Raw genomic sequence first — 17823 nt, forward strand, 5'->3', positions numbered from 1 at the left:
TTAATTTAAGGGTTAAGTCATGGCAGGAGAGCCCAGACCCATGTCATGCTCCTCCTGTGCTATGTAGGAAATCAGGGACACTTCCAGTGTCCCTGACTACTATGTGTGTGAGAAGTGTATCCAGCTGCAGCTCCTGTCAGACCACATTGCAGCACTGGAACTGCGCATGGATTCACTCTGGAGCATCCGCGATGCTGAGGATGTTGTGAATAGCACGTGCAGTGAGTTGGTCACATCGCAGGTAAAGGTTACAAAGGCAGATAGGGGATGGGTGACCATCAGGCAGAGTCGGAATAGGAAGATAGTGCAGGAGTCCCCTGCGGTCATTTCCCTCCAAAACAGATATATCGCCTTGGATACTGTTGGGGAAGATGGCTCATCAGGGGAAGGCAGCAGCAGCCAAGTTCGTGGCACCATGAGTGGCTCTGCTGCACAGGAGGGCAGGAAAAAGAGTGGGAGAGCTATAGTGATAGGGGATTCTATTGTAAGGGGAATAGATAGGCGTTTCTGCGGTCGCAGCCGAGACTCCAGGATGGTCTGTTGCCTCCCTGGTACAAGGGTCAAGGATGTCTCAGAGCGGCTGCAGGGCATTCTGGAGGGGGAGCATGAACAGAAGGTTGTCGTGGTGCATATAGGTACCACCGATATAGGTAAAAAACAGGATGAGGTCCTATAAGCTGAATTTAGGGAGCTTGGCGTTAAATTTAAAAAGTAGGACCTCAAAGATAGTAATCTCAGGATTGCTATCAGTGCCATGTGCTAGTCAGAGTAGAAATAGCAGGATGGTTAAGATGAATACGTGGCTTGAGAAATGGTGCAAGAGGGAGGGATTCAAATTCCTGGGACATTGGAACCCATTCTGGGGGAGGTGGGACCAGTACAAACCGGATGGTCTGCACCTGGGCAGGACTGGAAGCAAAGTCCTGGGGGGAGTGTTTGCGAGTGCTGTTGGGGAGGGTTCAAACTAATATGGCAGAGGGATAAGAACCTATGCAGGGAGACAGAGGGAAGGAAAATGGGGGCAGAAGCAAAAGGTAGAAAGGAGATAAGGAAAAGTGGAGGGCAGAGAAATCAAAGGCAAAAATCAAAAAGGGCCACATTACAATATAATTCTAAAAGGACAAAGAGTTTAAAAAAACAAGCATGAAGGCTCTGTGTCTCAATGCAAGGAGCATTCGTAATAAGGTGGATGAAATAACTGCGCAGATAGCTGCAATTGGGATTACAAAGACATGGCTCCAGGGTGACCAAGGCTGGGAACTCAACATCCAGTGGTATTCAATATTCAGGAAGGAAAGACAGAAAGGAAAAAGAGGTGGGGTAGCGTTGCTGGTTAAAGAGGATATTAACACAATAGTAAGGAAGGATATTAGCTTGGATGATGTAGAATTCTACGGGTAGAGCTGTGGAACACCAAAGGGCAGAAAACGCTAGTGGGAGTTGTGCACAGACCACCAAACAGTAATAGTGAGATTGGGGATGGAATCAAACAGGAAATTAGGGATGCGTTCAATAAAGGTACAGCAGTTATCATGGGCGACTTTAATCTACATATAGATTGGGCTAACCAAACTGCTAGCAGTATGGTGGAGGAGAATTTCCTGGAGTATACAAGGGGTTCCAGACCAATATGTCGAGGAACCAACTAGATCGCTGGCCATCCTAGACTGGGTCTTGTGCAATGAGAGAGGATTAATTAGCAATCTTGTTGTGCAAGGCCCCTTGGGGAAGAATGACCATAATATGGTAGAATTCTTCATTAAGACACAGTTAATTCAGAGACGAGGATCCTAAACTTAAAGAAAGGTAACTTCGATGGTATGAGACGTGAATTGGCTAGGATAGACTGGCGAATGATACTTAAAGGGTTGACTGTGGATAGGCAATGGCAGACATTTAAAGATCACATGGATGAACTGCAACAATTGTACATCCCTGTCTGGTATAAAAATAAAACGGGGAAGGTGGCTCAACCGTGGCTAACAAGGGAAATTAGGGATAGTGTTAAATCCACGGAAGAGGCATATAAATTGGCCAGAAAAAGCAGCAAACCTGAGGACTGGGAGAAATTTAGAATTTAGCAGCGGAGGACAATGGATTAGGAGGAGGGAAATAGAGTTTGAGAGTAAGCTTGCAGGGAACATAAGCTATTGAAATGTGAAGAGAAAAAGATTAATGAAGGCAAATGTAGGTCCCTTGCAGTAAGAATCAGGTGAATTTATAATGGGGAACAAAGAAATGGCAGACCAATGGAACAAATACTTTAGTTCACTAAGGAAGACACAAATAACCTTCCGGAAATACTAGGGGACCGAGGGTCTAGCCAGAAGGAGGAATGAAGTAAATCCTTATTAATCAGGAAATTGATGGGAATGAAGGCGGATAAATCCCCAGGGCCTGATAGTCCGCATTGCAGACTACTTGAGGAAATGGCCCGAGAAATAGTGGATGTATTGGTGGTCATTTTCTAACATTCTATAGACACTGGATCAGTTCCTATGGATTGGAGGGTAGCTAATGTAACCACACTTTTTAAAAAAGGAGGGAGAGAGAAAACAGGGAATTATAGACCGGTTAGCCTGACATCAGTAATGGGGAAAATGTTGGATTCAATTATTAAAGATGCAATAGCAGCGCATTTGGAAAGCAGTGACAGGAGCAGTCCAAGTCAGCATGGATTTATGAAAGGGAAATCATGCTTGACAAATCTTCTAGAATTTTTTGAGGATGTAACTAGTAGAGTGGACAAGGGAGAACCAGTGGATGTGGTGTATTTGGACTTTCAAAAGGCCTTTGACAAGGTCCCACACAAGAGATTAGTGTGCAAAATTAAAGCACATGGTATTGGGGATAATGTATTGACGTGGATAGATAATTAGTTGGCAGACAGGAAGCAAAGAGTAGGAAGAAACGGGTCCTTTTCAGAATGGCAGGCAGTGACTAGTGTGGTACCGCAAGGTTCAGTGCTGGGACCCCAGCTATTTACAATATACATTAATGATTTAGATGAAGGAATTGAATGTAATATCTCCAAGTTTGCAGATGACTCTAAACTGTGTGGCGGTCTGAGCTGTGAGGGGGACGCTAAGAGGCTGCAGGGTGACTTAGACAGGTTAGGTGAGTGGGCAAATGCATGGCAGATGCAGTAGAATATAGATAAATGTGAGGTTATCCACTTTGGTGGCAATAATAGGAAGGCAGAATATTATCTGAATGGTGACAGATTAGGAAAAGGGGAGGTGCAACGAAACCTGGCTGCCATGGTACATCAGTCATTGAAAGTTGGCAAGCAGGTACAGCATGCAGTGAAGAAGGCAATTGGCATGTTGGCCTTCATAGCGAGAGGAATTGAGTAAAGGAGCAGGGAGGTCTTACTGCAGTTGTGCCGGGCCTTGGTAAGGGCACACCTTGAATATTGTGTGTAGTTTTGGTCTCCTAATCTGAGGAAGGACATTCTTGCTTTTGAGGGAGTGCAGCGAAGGTTCAGCAGTCTGAATCCTGGGATGGCAGGACTGACATACGAAGAAAGACTGGATCGACTAGTCTTACATTCACTGGAATTTAGAAGAATGAGAGGCGATCTCATAGAAACGTATAACATTCTGACGTGATTGGACAGGTTAGATGCAGGAAGTATGTTCCCAATGTTGGGGATGTCCAGAACCAGGGGTCACAGTCTAAGGACAAGGGGTAATCCATTTAGGCCCGAGATGAGAGAAACTACTTCACTCAGAGAATTGTGAACCTGTGGAATTCTCGACCACAGAAAGTTGTTGAGGCCAGTTCGTTAGATATATTCAAAAGGGAGTTTAGATGTGGCCCTTACGGCTAAAGGGATCAAGGGGTATGGAAAGAAAGCAGGAATGGGGTACTGAAGTTGCATGATCAGCCATGATCATATTGAATGGTGGTGCAGGCTCGAAGGGCCGAATGGCCTAATCCTGCACCTATTTTCTATATTTCTATGTTTCTATGCTTATCATTTGCTTGGTTTTGGATTATCCTGTCATTCACTCCACATATCTAAATATTTTGCATGATCCTGCTATTAACTCCTCATGCATGAATATTTTGCATTATCCTGTTATTAATTCCCCATACCTGCATATTTCATGTCTACGCCATGGCAAATGTAAAAAAAAAGTCTTCAAATTTTATTTTTATCAAACTATTTTTTAATGAGCATAGCTTCAGTTTTGAGATAAGATAATTTAAATACTCATTATGTCGAGGAATAGGGAGGATTATATTGCAACCCATATGCTTGCTGATGATTAGATTAGAACTAATTTTATATTATCTGCCATGGATTTCTGCAGTACCCTCAGGATATAAATTTAAGAAACTTGGTGATTACATTGCTGTATCAGTGTTGTACTCTCCAGTTACTCTGTCTGAGAATGGGGACTAAGTTATTGGCTGTTTCTTTCTTCAGGGAGAAATCAGGAGAACGCTTTGGCTACGTTTTTACCCTTATATAGTCTACCAGCTGTTATAACCCCAGAGCTACCTTGTTATAACCTACTTAGCCTGTTGGGAACTGTCATTCACCACCTCAAAATCAATGTTGCAGAGTAGAGCTTAGAGGGAATATTCCCCTGCAGAAACAAACAGTTAATAGCTTCTGTAGAGGAAATCGTAAACCTAACACATGGATAGACAGCTTTGTACAAGCTAGACTATTCCCTTAAAGAGAAAAGCAAATGCAATACAAAATGTAGGCTGGAATGGTTGAGCAAGTATGGGTAATTGTCATCTCTTGTTTACAAGTTTCTCTTCCAATATGGTCTTCCGTTTTAGAGGAACTATTGAATGTATTCTTTATCCAATGTGAACTTCGGTTCCATGAAATGCCATAATGATATAGTTTCTGTGTCCAATACTACAACTTCAGTTTAAGATACTAAGGCATGAATGTTCTCAGCTTGTGACTTTCGTAGCAATGCAAACCATTTTTGTGTTGTTTCAACACTACATACCCTAACAAAAGGGAGAGGAAAAATTAGCTAAGATAAATTGAAAGCCTATCAAGGCATCATATACTGGCACTGTAATTGATGTGTGACTCCATCTTATAGTACCCGAGGATATCGCCATTTAGAATTCCTCTCAAAACTCTTCAGATGAATGCATTACAATTTTGTTATGTACAATCCTATGTGCTTGTGGAATGATTAGTGTCAGTTGTGGCTCAATTGGTCGCACTTTCGCTTCTGAGTCAGAAGGTCGTGTGTTCAAGTCCCACTCCAGAGACGAGAGCACACAAAATCTAACTGTCACTCCTGTGCAGTACTGAGGGAGTACTGCACTGTTGCAGATGCTGTCTTTTGGATGAGACGTTAAAGCGAGGTACTGTCTGTTCTCTCAGGTGGATGTAAAAAATCCCATGGCCCTATTTCAAAGAAGAACAGGACAGTTATCTCCAGTGTCCTGGCCAATATTTATCCCTCAATCAACATAACAAAAGCAAATTATCAGGTCATTGCTGTTATATATGTAAACTTGTATATACTCTGTACAGCCACCAGAGAGCTCATCCCCTGGAGTCCCAAGGGATCCCATAATCCCTTGGGAGCAGAGGTATTGAAGGAGGCCTCACAGGTTGGAGAGGCACTCTGGAGACCTGCAATAAAAGACAAAGGTCACACTTTACTTTGAGCTCACAGTGTTCAGTCTGACCAGTACTCCATACATAACAACTGGCGACGAGATACAGATAGCAAACCTAAAGATGCAGAGAACAGTGGGCATCCTGGAGAAATTCTCAGAGGGAGATGATTGGGAAACTTTTGTGGAGCAACTCGACAAATACTTCGTGGTCAATGAGCTGGGTGGAGAAAAGAGCGCTGCCAAATGAAGGCCGATCCTCCTCACCGTCTGTGGGGCACCAACATATGGCCTCATGAAGAACCTGCTCACTCCAGCGAAACTCAAGGAGAAATTGTACGATGATTTGTGCACACTGGTCCGAGAGCATTTGAACCCAAAGGAAAGCGTTCTGATGGCGAGGTACAAAAGGTCTGAAGGCCAGCAAGTGGCGAGTTATGTCACCGAGCTAAGACGCCTTGCAGGACATTGTGAATTTGAAGGACATTTGGAGCACATGCTCAGAGACTTTTTCATACTTGGCATTGGCCATAAAACAATACTTCACAAACTTTTGACTGTAAAGACACCAACCTTGAGTAAGGCCATAGCGATAGCCCAGGCGTTCATTGCCACCAGTGACAATACGAAGCAAATCTCTCAGCACACAAGTGCTGCTACAAGTACTGCGACCAAAGTGATGTTGTTTTCAAAACGTAACGTACAGGGCAGGTCACACATACCTGCAGCTGCACATCTGCAGATATCTCAGAGTCCACCATCAAGGGTGATTAATGCAAGGCCATTAACACCTTGTTCGCACTGCGGGGGTGATCATCGTTTCCATTCATGCCGATGCAAAGGGTACGTTTGCAAGGACTCTGGAACAATGAGACACCTCCAACGAGTGTGCAGGCGAGCTGCTAATCCTGTTAAACCTGCAAACCACCATGTTGCAGAGGAGGACAGATCCACGAAGGATCACGATGAACCAGAACCTCAGACCGAGGAGGCACTGGTACATGGGATGCAGACATTCACCATGAATTGTCCCCCAATAATGCTGAATGTTGAACTAAATGGACTCCCAGTGTCAATGGAGCTGGACACGGGCGCGAGCCAGTCCATCATAGGCAAAAAGACTTTACAAAGATTGTGGTGCAACAAGGCCTCAAGGACAGTCTTAACTCCAGTTCGCATAAAACTAAGATCTTACACAAAATAAATGATTGCTGTAATCGGCAGTGTTACCGTAAAGGTCTCCTACGATGGATGGTGGACAAGCTACCAATCTGAGTGGTACCGGGCGATGGTTCCATGTTGCTCAGCAGGAGCTGGCTGGGAAAGACACGCTGAAACTGGGACGACATCCGAGCGCAATTGCCCGCTAACGACATTTCGTGTGCCCAGCTCTTAAGCAAATTTCCTTCGCTGTTCGAACCAGACATCGGGAAATTTCAAGGAGCCAAAGTGCAAATCCACCAAATTCTGAGGTCGCGACCCATCCATCACAAGGCAAGAGCAGTATCATACATGATGAGAGAAAGGGTAGAGATTGAGCTAGACCGGCTGCAAAGAGAGGGCATCATTTCACTGATCGAGTTCAACGAGTGGGCCAGTCCTATCATCCCAGTCCTCAAGGGAGATGGCACCATCAGAATCTGTGGCGATTACAAAGTAACTATCAATCGTTTCGCCTTGCAGGACCAATACTCACTACCAAAGGCCAATGACCTCTTTGCAACCCTGGCGAGAGGAAAGACGTTCACGAAGCTGGATCTGACTTCAGCCTACATGATGCAGGAACTGGAGGAATTATCGAAGGCTCTCATAGAAACATGGAAAATAGGTGCAGGAGTAGGCCATTCGGCCCTTCTAGCCTGCACCGCCATTCAATGAGTTCATGGCTGAACATGCAACTTCAGTACCCCATTCCTGCTTTCTCGCCATACCCTTTGATCCCCCTAGTGGTAAGGACTACATCTAACTCCTTTTTGAATATATTTAGTGAATTGGCCTCAACAACTTTCTGTGGGAGAGAATTCCACAGGTTCACCACTCTCTGGGTGAAGAGGTTTCTCCTCATCTCGGTCCTAAATGGCTTACCCCTTATCCTTAGACTGTGACCCCTGGTTCTGGACTTCCCCAATATTGGGAACATTCTTCCTGCATCTAACCTGTCTAAACCCATCAGAATTTTTAACGTTTCTATGAGGTCCCCTCTCATTCTTCTGAACTCCGGTGAATACAAGCCCAGTTGATCCAGTCTTTCTTGATAGGTCAGTCCCGCCATCCCGGGAATCAGTCTGGTGAACCTTCGCTGCACTCCCTCAATAGCAAGAATGTCCTTCCTCAGTTTAGGAGACCAAAACTGCACACAATATTCCAGGTGTGGCCTCACCAAGGCCCTGTACAACTGTAGCAACACCTCCCTGCCCCTGTACTCAAATCCCCTCGCTATGAAGGCCAACATGCCATTTGCTTTCTTAACCACCTGCTGTACCTGCATGCCAACCTTCAGTGACTGATGTACCATGACACCCAGGTCTCGTTGCACCTCCCCTTTTCCTAATCTGTCACCATTCAGATAATAGTCTGTCTCTCTGTTTTTACCACCAAAGTGGATAACCTCACATTTATCCACATGCGACTTCATCTGCCATGCATTTGCCCACTCACCTAACCTATCCAAGTCGCTCTGCAGCCTCATAGCATCCTCCTCACAGCTCACACTGCCACCCAACTTAGTGTCATCCGCAAATTTGGAGATACTACATTTAATCCCCTTGTCCAAATCATTAATGTACAATGTAAACAGCTGGGGCCCCAGCACAGAACCTTGCGGTTCCCCACTAGTCACCGCCTGCCATTCTGAAAAGTCCCCATTTACTCCTACTCTTTGCTTCCTGTCTGACAACCAGTTCTCAATCCATGTCAGCACACTACCCCCAATCCCATGTGCTTTAACTTTGCACATTAATCTCTTGTGTGGGACCTTGTCGAAAGCCTTCTGAAAGTCCAAATATACCACATCAACTGGTTCTCCCTTGTCCACTCTACTGGAAACATCCTCAAAAAATTCCAGAAGATTTGTCAAGCATGATTTCCCTTTCACAAATCCATGCTGACTTGGACCTATCATGTCACCTCTTTCCAAATGCGCTGCTATGACATCCTTAATAATTGATTCCATCATTTTACCCACTACCGATGTCAGGCTGACCGGTCTATAATTCCCTGTTTTCTCTCTCCCTCCTTTTTTAAAAAGTAGGGTTACATTGGCTACCCTCCACTCCATAGGAACTGATCCAGAGTCAATGGAATGTTGGAAAATGACTGTCAATGCATCCGCTATTTCCAAGGCCACCTCCTTAAGTACTCTGGGATGCAGTCCATCAGGCCCTGGGGATTTATCTCTCACCTGCATCAACACACACAAAGGTCTTTTTGTTTATAACAGATGCCCGTTTGGAATCCGATCAGCGGCGACGATATTCCAGAGAAAAATGGAAAGCTTACTGAAGTCGGTCTCCCACACAGTGGTCTTCCAGGACCAGATCGGAACACAGTCGAGCATCTGCAGAACCTGGAGGAGGTTCTTATTCGACTCAACCACGTGGGGCTCAGGTTAAAACTCTCGAAGTGCATTTTCCTGGCACCTGAAGTGGAGTTCTTGGGAAAGAGGATTGCGGCGGACGGTATCAGGCTCACCAACGCGAAGACGGGGGCAATCGAGAATGCACCGAGGCCACAGAATGTGATGGAGCTGCGCTAGTTTCTGGGACTTCTGAACTACTTTGGTAACTTCTTACCGGGTCTCAGCACACTGTTAGAACCACTGAGTGTTTTACTCCAAAAAGGGGATGAATGGGTTTGGGGAAAAAGCTAAGAAAATGCCTTTGTAAAAGCGAGAAACTTGAGATGCTCAAACAAATTGCTTGTGTTGTATGATCCATGTAAGCCTTTGGTACTAGCATGTGATGCGTCATCATATGGCATCGGTTGTGTATTGCAACAAGCTAATGATCTTGGGAAACTGCAAACTGTTGCTTATGCATCCAGGAGTCTGTCAGAGGCTGAGAGAGCCTACAGCATGATTGAAAATGAAACATTAGCATATGTATATGGGGTAAAGAAAATGCATCAATACCTGTTTGGGCTTAAATTCGAATTAAAACCGACCGCAAACCACTTATATCCCTGTTTTCCGAGAGTAAAGGGATAAATACCAATGCATCGGCCTGCATCCAGAGATGGGCGTTCACGTTGTCCGCATACAACTATGCCATGCGCCACAGGCCAGGCACAGAAAACTGCGCCGATGCTCTCAGTAGGCTGCCATTGCCCACCACAGGGGTGGAAATGGCGCAGCCTGCAGATCTAGCCATGGTTATGGAAGCATTTGAGAATGAGCAATCACACGTCACTGCCTGGCAGATCAAAACCTGGACAAGCCAGGGCCCCTTATTATCTCTAGTCAAAAGCTGTGTGCTTCACGGGAGCTGGTCTAGTGTTCCAGTGGAAATGCAGAGACAGATAAAGCCGTTCCAGTGGGGCAAAGATGATATGTCTATACAAAAACACTGCCTTCTGTGGGGCACTGTAGGTAGTGGTCCCCAAGAAGGGCAGAGACACATTCATCAATGACCTCCACAGTACCCACCCAGGCATCGTAATGATGAAAGCAATAGCCAGATCCCACGTGTGGTGGCCTGGTATCAATGCGGACTTAGAGTCCTGCATTCACAGATGTAATACATGCTCGCAGTTAAGCAATGTACCCAGGGAGGCGGCGCTAAGTTTAAAGTTTATGGTCTTGGCCCTCCAAACCGTGGTCTAGGGTACACTTCGACTATGCAGGCCTGTTCTTGGGTAAAATGTTCCTTATGGTTGTAGACGCGTATTCCAAGTGGATTGAATGTGAGATAATGTCGGCTAGCACGTCCGCTGCCACTGCTAAAAGCCTGCGGGCCATGTTTGCCACTCACGGCTTACCCGATGTCCTGGTGAGTGACAACGGGCCATGTTTTACCAATGCTGAGTTCAAAAAATACATGACCCGTAACGGAATCAAACATGTCACATCTGCCCTGTTTAAACCAGCGTCCAATGGTCAGGCAGAGAGAGCAGTGCAAGCCATTAAGCAAGGCTTGAAGAGGGTAACTGAAGGCTCACTATAGACTCGCCTATCCCAAGTCCTACTTAGCTGCCACACGAGACCCCACTCATTCACTGCGATCCCACCTGCTGAACTGCTCATGAAAAGAGCACTTAAGACAAGGCTCTCTTAGTTCACCCTGATCTACATGAACAGGTAGCGAGCAGGCGGCTTCAACAAAGTACATACCATGATAGCGCAAATGTGTCACACGAAATTGAAATCAATGGTCCTGCATTTGTATTGAATTATGGACAAGGTCCCAAGTGGCTTCCCAGCACTGTCGTGGCCAAAGAGGGGAGCAGGGTGTTTTGGATCACACTTTCAAATGGACTCATTCACCGGAAACACTTGGATCAAATCAAACTCAGATTCACGGACTATCCTGAACAACCCACCTTGGACCCTGCCTTTTTTGATCCCCCAACATACACACCAGTGGCAATCGGCACTACGGTTGATCACGAAGCAGAAACCATCATCCACAGCAGCCCAGCACTGCCCAACATAGCAGGTAGCCCAGCAAGGCCAGCTGCACAGCAGCCCAGCGAGGGCTCAACAAATGATTCAATAATACCAGCTTTCACACAGAGACGATCAACCAGGGCAAGAAGGGCCCCAGATCAACTCATATTGTAAATAGTTACACTATTGACTTTGGGGAGGAGTTTTGTTACATATGTAAACTTGTATTTACTCTGTACAGCCACCAGAGGGCTCATCCCCTGGAGTCCCAAGGGATCCCATAATCCCTTGGGAGCTTAGATATTTAAGGAGGCCTCACAGGTTGGAGAGGCACTCTGGAGATCTGCAATAAAAGACGAAGGTCACACTTTACTTTGAGCTCACAGTGTTCAGTCTGACTCTTTCTCCATACATAACAATTATCATATTGCTGTGTGTGGGAGCTAGCTGTGCGTAAATTGGCTGCAGCGTTTCCTACGTTGCAATAGTGACTACTCTTCACAAAGTACTTCATCGGCTGTCAAGTGCTTTGGGACATCCAGTGGTTGTGAAAGGCACGATATAAATGCAAATCTTTTTTTCTTGCTTTCTTTCTTACTTTCTTTCTTTCTTACTTAAGAAAACAAAGGGACGGAAAACCTTGATGCTCCAGCCTCATAGTCATCAATCCCCTTCACATTGTCTTACACAAGAAACATAAGAACATAAGAAATAGGAGCAGAAGTAGGCCATGAAGCCCCTTGGGATGTATCAGGCTTCCCTCAAGGGGTGCAGAGTGCTTACAACAAGCACGGGCATTGAAATAATGGCCAGAAGCTTAATAGCACCTCCCAGTTTCTTCTCTGTATGCTGCTTGGGTTCCCATTTGGAGAGGCACTCAAGAAGTTGACTTTACTGCTTGTGCTTACTCTCCCTCAATTTGGAGGGTTTGAGAGGGGCATGCAGCAAATCCAGGAAGGCTTCAAAAAGTAAATGTCCTTGTTTTCCAAAAGGTTCCTGTGGATGCTCAGGGATGGAGCACTTCTTGCTGATGTTTTTGAACAGCAGCCAGAGGCCTCACAGTCAGTGATCATTACCATTGCTACAAGTCTCTCAGGCCTACAGCAGCGGCTGTTTCTTTTCAATTCTGGGCACGAGCCCTTGCCAGAGGACAGGCCTGCGCTGGGGCAAGTTGCGGCCATGTTAACAACCTGAATCTTAAAATCTAGGAAGATTCAGGTCTCATCAGAAAGTGTACACTTCAGGTACCCTGCCCCTAACTAGAGGGCACACATTTTCCCAGGAGTTGCTCTGTTTTTTTTTTGGAGTAACTTGATTTTTCTGGAGTATCTTTTTAGTTGCAATTCTGGCCATTTAATTTGCGCCAGTGTAAGTGAGTTAGTTAGGTTTTTTTTTGTTTAGTTTTTTTTTCAAAAGGGTGCGTTACCAGCCACTTACACCTGTTTTGGCTGTTTAAGCAAGTTCAACCAGCTAAAAGTTACTCCAAACTAACTTAGGCCAGCGTAAGTGGGCACTCTTGTACGTTCAGAAAAATTTGCGGTGATTTAAGAAATCAGCGCAGGCAGCCAGAGATGGTGGGGGCGGGGGGAGGGGGCTGTTGGGGGGAAGAGGATCTCGTAATGAGTGATCACAGTATGGTTGAATTTGTAATACAGATTAAGGGTGAGGAAGTAGTGTCTCAAACGAGCGTACTATGCTTAAACAAAGGGGACTACAGTGGGATGAGGGCAGAGTTCGCTAAAGTAGACTCGGAACACAGACTAAACGGTGGCACAATTGAGGAACAGTGGAGGACTTTTAAGGAGCCCTTTCATAGTGCTCAACAAAAATATATTCCAGTGAAAAAGAAGGGCGGTAAGAGAAGGGATAACCAGCCGTGGATAACCAAGGAAATAAAGGAGAGTATCAAATTAAAAACCAATGCGTATAAGGTGGCCAAGGTTAGTGGGAAACTAGAAGATTGGGAAAATTTTAAACGACAGCAAAGAATGACTAAGAAAGCAATAAAGAAAGGAAAGATAGATTACGAAAGTAAACTTGCGCAAAACATAAAAACAGATAGTAAAAGCTTTTACCAATATATAAAACGGAAGAGAGTGACTAAAGTAAATGTTGGTCCCTTAGAAGATGAGAAGGGGGATTTAATAATGGGAAATGTGGAAATGGCTGAGGCCTGAAACAATTATTTTGCTTCGTTCTTCACAGTGGAAGACACAAAAGCCATGCCAAAAATTGCTGGTCATGGGAATGTGGGAAGGGAGGACCTTGAGACAATCACTATCACTAGGGGGGTAGTGCTGGACAGACTAATGGGACTCAAGGTAGACAAGTCCCCTGGTCCTGATGAAATGCATCCCAGGGTATTAAAAGAGATGGCGGAAGTTATAGCAGATGCATTCGTTATAATATACCAAAATTCTTTGGACTCTGGGGAGGTACCAGCGGATTGGAAAGCAGCTAATGTAACACCTCTGTTTAAAAAAGGGGGCAGACAAAAGGCAGGTAACTATAGGCCGGTTAGTTTAACATCTGTAGTGGGGAAAATGCTTGTTGCTATCATTAAGGAAAAGATATCGGGACATCTAGATAGAAATAGTGCAATCAAGCAGACGCAACATGGATTCATGAAGGGGAAATCATGTTTAACTAATTTACTGGAATTCTTTGAGGATATAACGAGCATGGTGGATAGAGGTGTACCGATGGATGTGGTGTATTTAGATTTCCAAAAGGCATCGATAAGTTGCCACACAAAAGGTTACTGCAGAAGATAAAGGTACGCGGCGTCAGAGGAAATGTATTAGCATGGATAGAGAATTGGCTGGCTAACAGAAAGCAGAGAGTCGGGATAAATGGGTCCTTTTCGGGTTGGAAATCGGTGGTTAGTGGTGTGCCACAGGGATCGGTGCTGGGACCACAACTGTTTACAATATACATAGATGACCTGGAAGAGGGGACAGAGTGCAGTGTAACAAAATTTGCAGATGGCACAAAGATTAGTGGGAAAGCGGGTTGTGTAGAGGACACAGAGAGGCTGCAAAGAGATTTAGATAGGTTAAGCGAATGGGCTAAGGTTTGGCAGATGGAATACAATGTAGGAAAATGTGAGGTCATCCACCTTGGAAAAAAAAACAGTAAAATGGAATATTATTTGAATGGGGAGAATTACAACATGCTGCGGTACAGAGGGACCTAGGGGCATGAATCCCAAAAAGTTAGTTTGCAGGTGCAGCAGGTAATCAGGAAGGCGAATGGAATGTTGGCCTTCATTGCGAGAGGCATGGAGTACAAAAGCAGGGAGGTCCTGCTGCAACTGTACAGGGTATTGGTGAGGCCGCACCTGGAGTACTGCGTGCAGTTTTGGTCACCTTACTTAAGAAAGGATATACTAGCTTTGGAGTGTGTACACAGACGATTCACTAGGCTGTTTCCGGAGATGAGGGGGTTACCTTATGATGATAGATTGAGTAGACTGGATCTTTACTCGTTGGAGTTCAGAAGGATGAGGGGTGATCTTACAGAAACATTTGAAATAATGAAAGCGATAGACAAGATAGAGGCAGAGAGGTTGTTTCCACTGGTCGGGGAGACTAGAACTAGGGGGCACAGCCTCAAAATACGGGGAAGCCAATTTAAAACCGAGTTGAGAAGGAATTTCTTCTCCCAGAGGGTTGTGAATCTGTGGAATTCTCTGCCCAAGGAAGCAGTTGAGGCTAGCTCATTGAATGTATTCAAATCACAGATAGATAGATTTTTAACCAATAAGGGAATTAAGGGTTATGGGGAACGGGTGGGTAAGTGGAGCTGAGTCCACAGCCAGATCAGCCATGATCTTTTTGAATGGCGGAGCAGGCTCGAGGGGCTAGATGGCCTACTCCTGTTCCTAATTCTTATGGTATTATGTTCTTATGTTTTATGTTGCAAAGCACTAAACACCTTCACAACATTAAAGAAGCATAAATACATTTCAAGCACCAAGCACGAAACAAAGCAGTACATTTGCACCAAGCACTAAAAGTAATAAGCAATTGACAAATAAAAAATAGAAGGAACCCTGCACCTAAAGCACCAAGACCAAAGTAATAAGCAATCAATCAATGAATAAATAACAAATAAAAAAATAGAAGGAACCCTGCACCTAAAGCACCAAAACCAAAGTAATAAGCAATCAATCAATCAGTAAATAACAAATAAAAAGTAGAAGTCCTACCGTAGGGAATGCAGCTGGCCACCGATGAGGGAGCCCATTCGGCCAGGGCTAGGGATGGTGTGCTTTGGGCCCCTCAGACACAGCCTGCAGTGCACACTCACAGATTCGGCCTGCCAGGAGCTACTGCACATGCACACAGATTCTAGCGCGCATGTGCAGCGGTCTCAGCACTGTTTTCAGCACCGGGACCTGGCTCCACCCCTAATCCACTGGGCCATGCTACGCCGTCACCGAGGAGAGGCTGGGGAACGGCCAGAATTAGGAGGAAGATTTTCGGCGCGCTTGTAGGCGGACAAAAGCGGTGCACTTCGGGTGAGGGCGCCAGAAAAAGGTGTTGGGGAAATTTGAACCTTAGGACCCCAATGCAGTGAGAGAGAAACATCAATACCTAATTGTTTATACCTAAGTTGTCCACAGAGTAATTGATGAGCTAATTGTAGACAAGGTTTTCCTGTAAATGTTCATATTTTACGGTTTAAATTTTTGTGGTCAACTTTTTTTAGTCAACTTTTAATCTTTGACCAAATATTTTCCCAACTACCATAAGGATTTTTTATGTTGTTTGGAATAGAACATTTGTATTAATTATTTCTCTGTTCATTGATCATGATAGATTTTAATTTATTTTTCTTACATAATTCGGCATCTGCAGCCTGACATATGGTTATTGAACAATTTTGAAGTCATCTGTACCATATGGCCCTCTTATATTCGGCAGAGCCTAACTTTGCTTATGCATCATTGTAGCTCATCACTTGAGTTGTACAACCACAAATGCAGATGACAGATGTAAGTTTCAACTTTGCACATCCGCCGGGGAGCCTTGCCTGCTGAGAGCACATCTTGGAAATTCTGACACACACTGTGCACAATTTTCAGACCGTTTGCTCAGAAAATCATTCACAGCACTTGCTGAAATCCCCAGTAAGCATTCTCAGAGGGTGAGGCTCCCCACTGGAAGCACAAGGTCTGAACATTACCCTTATGTTATCTATCACAAGCACACCACAAATGATTCTCTTTCTATGTGCAAAAGAGAATACAATTCTGGTCCATCCTCAACACAAGGGACTGCCTAATACTATATGCAACCTGTCCTCATAATTAAACCCTTTTATACGAGGGCAAAGATGACAGGTTACATAGACTAGTCTTGTATTCCCTTTAGTATGGAAGATTAAGTGATGATCTAACTGAGGTCTTTAAGATAATTAAAGAATTTGATAGGGTAGATGGAGGGAAACTATTTCCTCTGGTGGGGGAGTCCAGAATAAGGGGCCATAACCTTAACATTAGAGCTTGGCCATTTAGGAGTGATGTCAGGAAGCACTTCTTCACACAAAAGGTAATGGAAATTTGGAAATTTCTCCCCACAAAAATGTAATGCCTCTGTTTGAAAAAGGGGGCAGACAAATAGGCCGGTTAGTTCAACATCTGTAGTGGGGAAAATGCTTGAAACTATCATTAAGGAAGAAATAGCGGGACATCTAGATAGGAATAGTGCAATCAAGCAGACGCAACATGGATTCATGAAGGGGAAATCATGTTTAACTAATTTACTGGAATTCTTTGAGGATATAACGAGCATGGTGGATAGAGGTATACCGATGGATGTGATGTATTTAGATTTCCAAAAGGCATCGATAAGGTGCCACACAAAAGGTTACTGCAGAAGATAAAGGTACACTGAGTCAGAGGAAATGTATTAGCATGGATAGAGAATTGGCTGGTGAACAGAAAGCAGAGAGTCGGGATAAATGGGTCCTTTTCGGGTTGGAAATCGGTGGTTAGTGGTGTGCCACAGGGATTGGTGCTGGGACCACAACTGTTTACAATATACATAGATGACCTGGAAGAGGGGACAGAGTGTAGTGTAACAAAATTTGCAGATGACACAAAGATTAGTGGGAAAGCGGGTTGTGTAGAGGACACAGAGAGGCTGCAAAGAGATTTAGATAGGTTAAGCAAATGGGCTAAGGTTTGGCAGATGGAATACAATGTCGGAAAATGTGAGGTCATCCACCTTGGAAAAAAAAACGGTAAAATGGAATATTATTTGAATGGGGAGAAATTACAACATGCTGAGGTGCAGAGGGACCTGGGGGTCCTTGTGCATGAATCCCAAAAAGTTAGTTTGCAAATGCAGCAGGTAATCAGGAAGGCGAATGGAATGTTGACCTTCATTGTGAGAGGGATGGAGTACAAAAGCAGGGAGGTCCTGCTGCAACTGTACAGGGTATTGGTGAAGCCGCACCTGGAGTACTGCGTGCAGTTTTGGTTACCTTACTTAAGGAAGGATATACTAGCTTTGGAGGGGGTACAGAGACGATTCACTAGGCTGATTCCGGAGATGAGGGGGTTACCTTATGATGATAGATTGAGTAGACTGGGTCTTTACTCGTTG

This window comes from Pristiophorus japonicus, chromosome 2 (genome assembly GCF_044704955.1).
Source record: "Pristiophorus japonicus isolate sPriJap1 chromosome 2, sPriJap1.hap1, whole genome shotgun sequence".
Taxonomy (NCBI): Eukaryota; Metazoa; Chordata; class Chondrichthyes; family Pristiophoridae; genus Pristiophorus; species Pristiophorus japonicus.